The sequence below is a fragment of the Manis javanica genome, chromosome 16 (genome assembly GCF_040802235.1).
Source record: "Manis javanica isolate MJ-LG chromosome 16, MJ_LKY, whole genome shotgun sequence".
In the NCBI taxonomy this organism is placed as follows: Eukaryota; Metazoa; Chordata; class Mammalia; order Pholidota; family Manidae; genus Manis; species Manis javanica.
In genome coordinates this window covers 4,211,984-4,225,519 of record NC_133171.1, presented here as the reverse complement: position 1 = coordinate 4,225,519, position 13,536 = coordinate 4,211,984, and positions in this window count along the sequence as shown.

Genomic DNA, 13,536 nt, shown 5'->3' with positions numbered 1-13,536 from the left:
TATCACAGGATGGCCAGGTGAAGCCAAGCAGTCAATAAATAAATCTAAAATACAAAGTTGATGAAAAGGGTGGGGTTTGCAAATTATCGAAATTAAACTCATTAGTCAAAGGCTGAGAAAAAGAAAACCCAGCCAGTAATTCATTAGGATAGAAATCGTCTTTCTTAATCGAAGTCAGGAAACTGACAGTTCAAAATTCAATTAATTTTTATATAATAAGAGATAATACCCTTGCCAATGGGGCACAGATACAAGAAGTTGCTTTCAAACCCTTGGTCATGTCACAACATACAGTATTTTTAGTCAATTCATTTATGTATTTGTTTACACTTAGTTTGTGCATTTTTTTACCATGCTAACCCTTGACAGGTATCTATAAGCTATGTAGTACAGAGACAACTTTTTTTTCTGTGGATTGATAAAGTTTCTAAAATGGTCTGGAGACTCATTTATCCAGGCCTAGCAACTAAATCTTCATTCCGGCTTTGAGGAATTTATGTTCCTTGGAGAATCAGTTTGCCACTTGGCCCTACTCAGCCCCTGGGTGGGCTAACAAGCCCGCAAAAACAGTTGCCAGTGGAAAATGTCTCTGATGAGCAGGCGCTTCTCATGCAGTCTGGTTAATTTATTTCCTTTGTTCATTCAGCCCTCATAAGCTCTCACTCCAGGACCGTTGCTGCAAAAAAATGCCAGGTCACAAGAATTGAGTCATAAAAAGTTGTATGCTTGTCTTCTCCGGTTTTATAGGTGCGCTTGCTTGCTGACGGGCAGCATTAGAGACGATTTAGCTGCATGGCATTTCTCTGAACTCCAACCCCCGAGGTTGTGAACCCCAAGACTTGTCCAGCTCTTCTCTTGGAACCAGACTTGTTTTCCCAGGCACTTCTGAGTAAGGACGAAGAGCGGAAGAGAGCATGCACAGGCGCTCAAATGCAAAATCTGGCTTCCACTGAGGCTTGCAGCCTGCTGCACAGTGCGAACCAAGAGACACAAGGCTGCCCGTGTAACAGATGCAAGTTTCCCGTGCTCCGGTTCAGCTGGGAATGCAGGCTGTGAAGCAGAAATAAATCACATGGAACTTGCTGTCACCTCTCTACCTTCCTGCTAAATCCTCCAACACGGCCGCTTGACTGGCTGGAGTCGCTGTAGTTTTTAAATGAAGGCTGGAGGCTGGCGCTGGCAGCACTGCCTAATTTTTAGCTAATACCTTTGTGGGTTCTGCGTTCGCATCTGGCCAGTGCCATCATGCTGGGTATGATTATAATAGGCTGCTGCTCTTTCCCAAGCAGGAAGCTGGAGTCCTGTTACTGACAGCCTAAACAGAGGCTTGTTCCAAGCACAACAGCACATCACAGCCAAGGAAGGGTCTGCGGTGCGGGACTTCTCCCAAGGCATAAAAAAAAGAGAGAGAGAGATGTGTTAACTGTGCTAACAGTGCCAAGTAATATGCTTCGTTAAAAATTTAATCACCTACAAGTGCAAAACAAGTGCAAAGCAATCATGTTGTAATTAGCACAGCAATTAACACCTCCCTTTTCGATAGCACATGCATCCTAGGAAGTGCAGGATTGCAAGTGTTTATGCTGCTGACAGGCTCAGTTCCTATAGAGAAGGGGAAAAATTGCTTAAATAGAATTTTTTGGTTTTTGGCATTTGGGCTATTACGTGTTCATGAAAGCTCCAAACCAGCTGCCATTTTGGTTTTGTGCAAAAGTTGCTCTGCTGTGTAGTGTGACCAACCAAGTTCACTTTATGGGCTCTCTGAAGCTTCATTTTTGCATGGCTTTCCCCTTTTCTAATATTAAAAGGTGAATAAATCAGTATGGGGACCAAATTTGCACGCCAAATATGCTTCCTGGCAAAAAATAAATAAACAATTGTCTTCCTCAGTCTGTTATCAGAAATAAAATACCCAGTGTATAGAATACCCAGTGGCAAGGTAAATGGCTAGTGGACAAACTGCACTGAAAGTATTCATACTATCACTTCCGATAACTTAGGTCTTCTCTATGCCACCAAGCCTGGTCACTTATGCAAAGACCTTAGGGAACAAGAGCCAGTCCCTGAAATAAGTGGGACAGGGAAGGAAGGTGGACACTTTCTCCTTATGCCCTGCCTCCATATCAAGCCCAAGTCCAATAACTGGCAGAGATGACGCTGAAGATATCTGGCCTGGGAAATACCCACTCTGGCATATCCTGCCTACTAACATGATTTATAGGTACCCTCTAGCTCATCTCCATACACAGAGATTTGTGGGAGAAACATCTGGGAAGATAGAGCAAGTAGTGTCCAATTCCTTACTGTACAGAGAATTGAAATATCTTTAGCTTCCCTCTCTATCTCACGTCTGTACCTAAAACAGATGAGAGTGTGGCAGAATGTGCAGTCTGGATGCCACCTATTGGAAATTCATCCAAGGCCCCAAAGTCCTTGGTATGGTTTAGAAATTACTATGAGTAATTTCTAGTGACTCTAAAACTTTAAATGTTTCTGAAAGTAGTTTTGTAAGGAGTTTTTTTTAACTAACGAAACATCCAGAGCTTTAAGAATTGAATGAACAGCGTGAAGGAAAAGCAAATGATCTTTAGAATAAATTTGTTTATTCTTGTTGGCCACTGATAGTGGAATGAATGTGTTTCAAGGAGAAGAGGAATTATTTGGTCTATGATGTTTGGGAAATAGAAAATCAATTGCCTTTGCCTCACATTTCTCTATCAACACCTTGCAAGAAAAGAAGAGTAAAAGGCAAGAGCCAGTAAGAAGAGGCTAATATTCTGATATTCTGCAGTCTAGGACGCACAGGCATTATAGAGGCTATTCACTCTCCTGGTCTGCTACTTCCTTTTCCCAGCAATTCTTTTGTTCAAGCTCAAAAGCCAATCCCAGAGAACCAGGAAAAGAAACGTCAGTCAGATAGAAGACACTTTATTAAGTGGGGCAATCTGCAACACAAAATTCACACTGGAAAGATTGGTAGGAAGTAAAATGAAACCCCTGTAGCTAATACAAAGAGGACAAATATCTTACTATGCTAAGAAGCCTCAAATCAAGCATGGAGAGCTGGCCAGAATAGACAGTTCCCGTAGTCATAGATTTTATTCATTCTTACAAAAATACATCTTATGAGACCGATGTTCTTTAAATATTGCCATCATTTATAAAACTGCTTGACAATGTCTGCCATATCATAGCCTTAATCCAAAGACCCAGATAATATGTTCCTGCATTTGCATTTATTGCCAATAAATATTTTGTCTCTGCTGTTCAATTTTTATTTCTCTTTCATCAGGAAGGCTTGAATGCCAGAAAGTTTAAAGACGAAGTCATTGTGCAACTTTGGTAATCTTATCTTACATACGTGCTAGTTCATTCATTCATTTTTTAGGAGTTACTTACTAGATATACCAGACATTGAACTATGACTAGATGCTCTTCACAGCATAAAAAACTGACAAGAAAGAATAAGGACCCCAAGGCTGTAAAGAACATGCGGAGTTATTTTCACTACAATAACCCCAGTGCCTGCACAGAGCCTAGCATGCCTTTGAAATTTGTTGAATGAATCAATGATCTACCAACCTCACCCTATGCTGACACTCTAGTAGAAGTAAAATCAGCATGTAAATACCTCAAACACAACTTGTCAATTAATGAGACTTCTAAGAAGAAGACATATAAAGTGCAAGGGGAGAATGGAAAGAATGCCTCTATTTTAAGTGCTGACAGGGAGGAAAGAGTTAGGATGACAGAAAAATATTTCAACAGGAGCATGGTGTCCCTCAGTGGGAATAATGTTGGAATGATGCTGGAACGGTAAGTGGAGGCCAGAACACAGAAGCCTTTGAATGCCTGCTGAAGGAAACTAAATTTAGAAAGAGAAGCCAAAAAAGGGAGAATAACCTGGCTGCAACATATAAAACTGACCAGACTTGAAATTGATTAACAGCAGGAAGACCAATTAGGGAGCTACTGCAATAACCCAGGCCCAAGTTAGACTTTACCGGAACTGGGTTAGGGCAGTGTGCATGAGAAGGGATGAGAAATCAGTGAATTTCTAGGAGAGCTGTCAAGTGAGAGCTGGGCCATACCAGTCAAACACCACACTGAAATTTCAGTACCTGGGGGTAAGGACGGTACTGGCTCCATTCACAGAATTTGGAAACACAGAGAAAGGAGCATTGTGTGGAAATAAGATGAGATGTTGGTTTTAGACATACTATTTCTGAAGGGTTGACTGGAATTGGTGGCAAATGAAAGGTACTTGGAAATGTCAAACTAAAGCCCAAGGAACAAGTCATAACTGTAGGTTTTAAAAAGAATTAGCATCCTCTGTGTATTATTTTGGAATCACCCACATGGCTGAAGGCATGGAATTGAATGATAGAGAAAGAAATGGTGAGGATAGAACCTTGAAGCCAGACAAGTGTTGGAGGAAGAAGGAAAGCCAGGGAGGGTAGCAAGTAATTCAGAGCCATGAAGTGCAAGAAGTGCTTGTTGGCCAAATACTACAGAGAAATGAAAGTAGTTGGGAACTGAGGAGAAGTCTCTGGATTTGGCTACCAAGGATTGATTGGTGACCTTTCAATGGACTGAAGTCAGTAGACAGACTGCAAAGGATTAGGGGTAGAGAGAGTGGCAAATGAGTGGAAGCAGAGAGTGCAAATAATGCTTTCAAGAAGCCTGGCATTTAAAGGAAGGGAAAAAATAGCAGACCATCTTAGGAAAGAAGATGTCAAAGATCAGTTTCTTTAAGACTAGTGTGCCTTAAACTGAAGGAGGGTATTTATCAAATAAGACTCGAGATACAGGTAGGAAGGGATCATTGCTGGAACAAGTTTTTAAAGCAGGAAAGAGGAAATATGATACCCTATGAGCCTTAAGGAGAGACCATAACCCCAGAGAATGATGTAGAATTTCTTCCTCTAAGACAGTAGCAAATGAGGAAAATCAATGAAAAAAAAATTGAAGCAAAAAATGAGAAATTCCAATGAACTCAACATTCTCCTTAAAACAGAAGTCAAATTAGAACTTCCACTTCTGGGAAGATGAAGAAATAGTTGTTCTTTTCCCTATTCTTTCTGCTAAATACAACAAAGACCTGGACATTATGTATAAAATGAACATAAGAAGATTTTGAAAGGCAAAGAGAAGAAACCAGACCAGGTAGGGACCTCAAGACCCAAATAATGATATAGTGATGGGCTCTGTGAATTTTCTTTCTGCTTCATTTATCCAAGATTTTGAGCTAAGAAGTTAACCTGGAAATTCCAATGAGCACAGACAAAAATAAACAACAAAAAAAAACCCTAAGCACCAGGAAAGGAGCAGCTTAGGAAGACAGAAAAACTTTCAGATAATAACTGTTCTACTCTAGGAAAACACTACAAAAAATGATGGCCCCACACACCCCCACACCAGCAAAAGCCCAGTGGAGGTTTGAGACTTCCACCTTCACAAGGCTGCAACAAATTGTCCAAACACAACCACAGTATAGTAGGCTTCAAGGAAGGTCAAATGGGGAGCAAGAACTTTTATCCCTACCAGGAGATGGTATGAGAGGAGGCCACAAGAGGAGAAGGAATAAGGCACTCTTACACTCTCCACCATCAATGGAGACCTAGTGGAGAGGTGAAACTCCTAACCACTTTCAGCACTAACAAAGAGCTCCCAGACTTCTCTCCCTACCTGGCAATAATGAGGACATACCCCCTTATACTGCCGTAGAGAGTCAAAAGAAGCAAACTAAAGCAGAAGGCTTAAATTAGATCTAGAATATCATAATTGCACAAATATCCAAGTTTCAACTGAAAATCACTCATCAGACCAAAAACAAGGAAGATCTCAAACTAAATGAGCAAAGACAATCAACATATACCAACGCTGAGGTTTAAAGAACAATCATTAAATCCTCTAGTAAGCAATTTCAAACACACTTGAAACAAATGAAAACATTGTAAGTCTCAGATAACTAAAGGAAATTCTCAGCAACAAATAGAAGATATAAAGAAAACCCAACTTAAAATTTTAGAACTGAAAAGTACCATAACCAAAATAAAAAAGCTCATTGCAAAGGCTCAAAAACAGAAAGAAGGGGATGAGGAAAATAACTGAGACTGAACAAGGGAAATTAGCCAAACCACAGAACAGAAAAAAAACTGGAAAGAAAAATGAACAGAGCCTCACAGGCCAATAGAACTAAAAATAAAGATTTAACATTTGTGTCTTGAAGTCCTAGAAAGAGAAGAGAAAGAGGGCAAGCTGAAAAAATATAAAATACCTGACGGTTTCCCAACTTTGGCAAAAGACATACAGGTTTAAGAAGTGCAGTAAATCCCCCACATAAGATAAACCCAAAAAAATTCACACCAAGACATATCCAACTTCAGAAACTAAAGGCAAATTAAAAAATCTTGAAAGTGGTGAGAGACAAATGTTTCCTTACCTGTAGGAGAACAAATCATTTGAATTACAGTGGATTTTGCATCAGAAATCATGGAGGCCAAAAGGAAGCGGCACAACATCTTTCAAGGCTGGAAGAAAAGAATTGTCAATCAGACTTTATATCTAGCAAATATCCTCCAGAAATGAAAAGGAAATGAAGGAATTCTCAGATAAAGGAAAAACAGAGAATTTGTCACCAGCAAACGTACCTTAAAAAAATGCCAAGGGAAGTTCATAAGCAAAAAGGAAACAAGTTAAAAAAACAATAAGCTGTAATATGGGTAAATACAATAGATTTTTCTTCTCCTCTTGACTTTTCTAAGGTAGATCTGACAGTTTAAGTAAACACTGTGTGATGTGGTATTAAATGTATGCAGAGGAAATATTTAGACAATTATAATATAAAGAGAGAGGGTAGAAAAGTATAGGCAGGCAAGTTTTCTACACTTTGCCCAAACCAGTAAAATGACATCAGACCACAACAAGTTATGAATTTATAATGCAATACCTAGAGCAACCACTAAAAAACATACAGAGATACTCCCAAAAACACTACAGATAAATCCAAATGGAATTCCAAAATATGTTCAAGCAACCCAGAGGAAGAGAGGGAAAAAGAAATAGAAATGAAAAACAGAGAGCTAAACAAAAAACAAAAAAGTAAAGTGATAGATTTAAGCCCTAACATCAATAATTACATTGAACTTAGTATACAATAATTACATTGAATTTTGCCAATAAGACAGAGATTGGCAGAGTAGATTAAAAATATGACCCAATTATATACTGTCTACAAGAAACTCACTGCAAATACAGCAACAAAGGCAAGTTGAAAGTAAGGATGGATATGCCATGCAAACATTATAACAACAAAATTATATAAAATTCAAACATTAATCAAAGGAGAGCAAGAGTGGACTATATAGATATCAGATAAAATAGACTGACAGCAGACAAACCCACAATTGTAATTGGATACTGAACAATCTTCTCTCAGCAATTGATAAGGCAAGTAGACAAATAAAATCAAGAAAAGATGACTTTTCTAAGTCAACGACTATCAAACAACAGGCTCTATCAACATTTATAGAACCCTACACTTAACAACAGCAGAATACATAGTTCACAAGTGCCCATGGAACAAACACCAAAATAGACCTGGACAATAAAACACTTATCAACAGACTTGAACAGAATTGAAATTGTACAGCAAGCCTTCATGAACAACACACTTTTAAATAATTCATGAGGCAAGCAGGATTTCTCAAGGGAAATTTTAAAACACCGAGCAGAATAAAAATTTAAATATATCAAATTTGTGGAACACAGATAAAGAAATACAAGAGAGAAAATTATATCACAAATGCATACACTACAAAAGAGGAAAGTCTCAAGTAAATTTTCTAAGCTCCCACCTCAAGAATCTAAAAAGCAGCACAATGAATCCAAAGTAAGAAGGACACTGTAAGGAAATGAGCAGAAATCAGTGAAATTGAAGACAAAACAATAGAAAAAAATGACAAAAGAGAGCTGATTTTGAAAACATAAATAAAATTGACAAAACTCTAGAAAGGCTAACAAAGAAAAAAATAAAGAAGATACAAATTATCAATATCAGATATGAAACAGGGGGTTTCACTCTGGACTCCAAATATCAAAAGTGTAAGACAAGAATACTAGCAATAACTTTACAAACATAAATTTGACAACTCAGGTGAAATGGGCCAGATCTTTAAAAGTATAAAGGGCAATTCACCTGATATTAAATAGATCATGTGAATAACCTTATAACTATTAAAGAAATTGAATTTGTAATTTAAAGCCTTTCAAAAAAGAAATCTTCATATGCACACATGATTCTACTGATGAATTCTACTAGATTTTAAAGAATTAATACCAATACTACAAATCACCTCCAGAAAATAGAAGAGGAAGGAATGCTTTTCAATACATTTATAAAGCGGAAATTACTCTGATACCAAAGCCAGAAAAAAACTATTAAAAAAAAACCTGCAGAACAATAGCCCTCATAAATATAAAACAAAAATCATTAGCAAAGTAATAGCAAATAGAATTCAGCAATATATGAAAGAATTATTTACCATGACCAAGAGTATTCCATTCCAGATATAAGACTGGTTCTACATTGAAAATCAGTCAGTGTAATCCACCACATTAACAGACTAAAGAAGAAAAATCTCATTATCTTATAAACTGATGCATGAAAAAGCATTTGACAAAATTAAACCCATTCATGATAAAACCTCTCAGAAACAGTATGAAGCTTTCTCAGATAAACAAAGAACATATACAAAAAACCTACAGTAAATATTATACTTTTTGGTGAAAAGACAATGCTTTCCTCCTAAGAGCTAGAACAAGGCAAATATGTCTATTCTTGTGCTGGAAGTTCTAGCCAATGCAATAAGGCAAGAAAAGGAAATAGGGCATACATAACAAAAGGAAGAAATAAAATTGACAAAACATGCAGAAGACAAGATTTTTCTATGTAGAAAATCCTAAAGAATCTATACAGATCTCATAGACTTAAGTGAGTTAATCAAGGTCACACAATACAAGATAAATATACAAAAGTCAATTATATTTCTACACACTAACAATGAATACACAGACATCAAAATTAAAAATTACAAGACTATTTATAATTGTTCCAAAATCAAATAACTACCTACAAGTAAATCTAACACCACATGTACCAGGAATTGTATGCTGAAAACTACGAATGTTGATGAAAGAAGCCAAAAGAAGACATAAATAAATGGAAAGACATATGATGTTCATGGATTAGAATCCCAACATAATAAAGATACCAATTCTCCACAAATGATGTGCAAGTTTGTGTTAGTTTCCTAAGGCTTCTGTAACAAATTATCACCAACTGAGTGGGTTAGAACAAGAGAAAATTTTTTTTATCGCAATTCTGGAGGCCAGATATCTAAAATAGAAGGGTTGGCATCGTTGGTTCCTTCTGGTGTCCTGAAGGAAGATCTGTTACATGCCTCTTTCTTGGCCTTTAGTGGTTGCTAACAATCCTTGGCATTCCTTGGATTGTGACAATTAACTTCAATCTCTTTCTCCACCTTCACATGGCCTTCCTCCCTGTTTGTCTCTGTGTCTTTATATGTCCTCTCCTCTTCTTATAAGGACACTAGTCATTGAATTGAGGGCCTACCCTAATCGAGTATGACCTCGTCTTAACTAATTATATCTACAAAAATCCTATTCCAAATAAGCTCACTTTCTGGTCTGAAGTGGGCATGAAATTGGGAAGGACACTATTGAGCCCATTACAATGTATAATTCAGTTCCTATTAAATCCCAGCAAGATATTTTTGGAGATACAGACAAGATTACACTAAAATTTATATGGAAAGGCAAAGAAACTAATTGAAATACATTTGAAAAAGAACAATATGGTCAGATGAATCATTCTACCCAACCTCAAGTCTTGGTATATAGCTACAGTAACCAACCCTGTGTATTGGTGGAGGGACAGAAACATGGATCAGTGGAATAGAACAGAGAACCCAGAAATAGATTCACACAAATACCCCCCAGTGATTTTCAACAAAGATGTAAAAATAACTCTGTGAAGGAAAAATATCTTTCAACAAAAAATGCTGGAACAAGTGGATATACATCCATAAGAAATAAAATGAGTCTCAACCAAATCTTATATCAGAATTACAAATATGACAATTGTATTTTAATAATACAGCATTTTTTATAATTATAAACATAATTATATTATAAATATATATATATAATTATAACAATTGACAGTTATATGTCTTATCAAAATTAACTCAAAATGGATCACAGGTTTAAATGTAAAATGTCAAACTATAAGTCTTTCAGAAAAAGAAAATAAGAGAAAGTCTTCAGGTTAGGCAAAAAGTTTTTAAACTCAACACAAAAGCACAACTTATAAAAAGAAAAAATAATAAATTGCACTTCATCAAAATTTAAAACTTTTGCTTTGTGAAAAGACCCTGTTAAGAGAATAAAAAGACAAATTACAGACTGGGAGAAAATATTTGCAAAACACATATCTGACAAAAGAACTCTTGAAACTCAACAATAAGAAAACTAATGATCTTAGAAAGTGGGCAAAAGACATACAGAGAAATGTCACCAAAGAGAATATTCAGATAGCAAATAAGCACATGAAAAGATTTTTCACCACCATTGGCAATTAGGGAAATGCATTTTAAAACCATAATGAGCTTTCATCACACACCTATTAGAATGGCTAAAATTAAAAATAGTGACAACAGCAAATGTTGACAAGGATGTTGAGAAACTGGATCATTCATATATTGCTGGTACAAAAGTTACAACTACTCTGGAAAGCCAGTTTAGCAGTTTCGTTAAAAATGAGAAACATGCAAATATAACACAACCTGGCAATTAAACTTTGGACACTTATCTTAGAGAAATGAAGGGGGAGAAAAACCTGTGCACAAATATTTATAACAGCTTTATTCATAATAGCCAAAAACTGGAAAAAACTCATATATCCTCCAACAGATAAAACAAACCATGGTAAATCCATACATTAGTTTACTACCCCTATATACTTGTACATGTAAATATGAGTATGGGTGTTCATACACACAGCAACCATCAAAGAAATACACTAAATAGGAAAAAATAATCCCAAAAGGTTATTTACTATGTGATCTGATTTATTATAATTTTGTCAGAATTATACACACAGAGAACAATTTAGTGAATGCCTGGGGTCACAGAGGGAGAAGCATGGGAGGGACATGAGTGTGGCTACAAAAGGACAACATGAGGGATCCTTTGGGTAATAAAAATGTTCTGCATCTTGACTATATCACTGTCAATATCCCGGTTGTGGGGGTGGACTACAGTTTTGCAAGATGGTGCCATTGAGGGAAAACTGGGTAGAAGGTTCATGGGATATCTGTACTCTTACAGCTGCATGTGAATCTAAAAGTATCTTAAAAATAAAAGTTGAATTTAAAAGAATCAGAACTGTGGCTGATACATAGTAAGTGATATATGTAAGTATTTGTAAAATAAGTTAATTCTTCAGCTAAAAAAAAGACACTGGTAGAAGGTAGGAGTGGAAAGTCATTGAATAAATGCTGAATTCTTTTTGATGGGAAGTCAGAGATTAATTAGAAATGATTCTCCCTCAATTTCCACATCAACCATTGAAATGCACCAAAATAACAAAATGTGCACACCAAGAATGAAGTAGAACATCAAAAAACAAAAACCAAGTGGTGGGGAAAGAAAGGAAATCCTTCAGTGACGTGGCAGTAGTAGTAGTAGTAGTAGTAATGGCAGTGACCTTGAACATTACTGAACACATAATAGCCAGCTGTTTGGAGTGCTTTACAGGCATTATCTCCTTTAGTCATTTTCAGCTAAATTCCATTAGCACCCCAGTTTTACAGATGAAGGAACTGAGGCCTGCAGAAGTCAAAGTCACACTGCTGGGAAAGTACCAAGCAAGATAACAAAGCTGGACTCGAGAGCCAGTGGCCCTCCTACTGCCCTGTCCACCTGCTCCCAAGAACAGACAATGCCTCGTGAGAAGCCTCATGGTATTGGCCTTGAGGTGCATCATCCCTAGAAAACTGGGGAAAGGAAAATAACTCAGGGACCCAAGGCTGGAGCCAAGGAGCTCAGCTTTCCTGCAGGGATGCTCCAAATTTAAATATCCATGCAAGCAAGAAAAACTCAGGCCCAGTTCAGACAATCTTAATTTCTAATGTTTACTTCATGTGGTTTCCAAAATCTATTTGAAGTCTAGCGCTGTTAATGTAAGGACAGAATTAAAATGAGAACACCCTTAAAGTGTAAATTTGTTAGGCTTTCTTAGGACTGTTAGTGATGGCATTTATTTAAATGATACTGGTTAATTTGTTCTATTGTTTCCCATAGTTTGATTTATTTGCTATTTATCAGTTCACTTATATAATGAGCAGGGTTAGATTAATAGGTTTTAGAATGTAAATTCATTCCCACTAATGTTTATGAGTTCCATTTGTAGATTGGTTTAAATAAAAACACAACCAGGAATCAGGATTACAGTACATTTTTGAAGTAATAAAGTAAAGAGTCAAACATGTTCCAGAAATAAATACAATACACAGATTCACAAAGAAAACTGCCTACTAGAAATGGAAGGCATAGCCAAATTCAGTCACACAGTAAATAGGTCTCATTTCCTTCCTGGCCTCCCCAGGACAAAACCTGTAATAACCCCAGGGTCATAAATCCCTAGTTCAGAAGCTCTGTGAGAAAGGCTCCCAGGCTGTCCTGCTCTGAGCTGCTATTTGTGGTGTTCTGGCAGAACATATCTAATCCAAGCACTCTGGGGTAGCTCCTGCCATCTCGTGCCCATCCAGATTCAGCCACTGCCCCTACTGATACCTCACTTGATGGAGAGCGAGGGTAACCAGGTGCTGGGAGCTTCCCTTTACATGCTTGGAACTGAGAAAGCTACTCAGCTGATCCTATGTAAGTGATGGGGAACAGGCTGCTCCCCAACTTGCAAAGGATAAACCTTCCCTAAGCACCAGGCTACCACTGAGGACACCAGAAGAATCCATTGATAAAGTGGGATCCTCGTGCCCAAGAAAAACTAATCCATCTCACTTGGAAGAACAGCAGAAATAGCTGTTTACTGACCAGAGAAGCAACCAAAAGAGGGACGAGGTGTGTGTAACGAGCCAGCCAGCCCAGTTCCTGATGGCCAGACGCCTCATACAGACCAGTTAGCTCTGCTGTTGGCTGTGGGAGCAGGTTTTAGAACAGAAAGATTAAACAGGTAGCCTAACTTTTCCAGGCATTAGTGACTATTATGGGCTACAATGATGGTGTGTCTTCATAATTTAAGTACCAGAAGACTGACTTTTTTATAACTTATGAACTAGAGGAGATCCTGGGGTTACTCCTTATTATAATGTCATTGTTTTTTTTTTTTTTGGATGGAGAGACAGGGGAGAATTACTGCAAGCAAATGGCACATAATACAAAGCTTACTGTTCTCTGTCTCACCTGTGACCTACAAGCCGTAAGAGCTTTGGC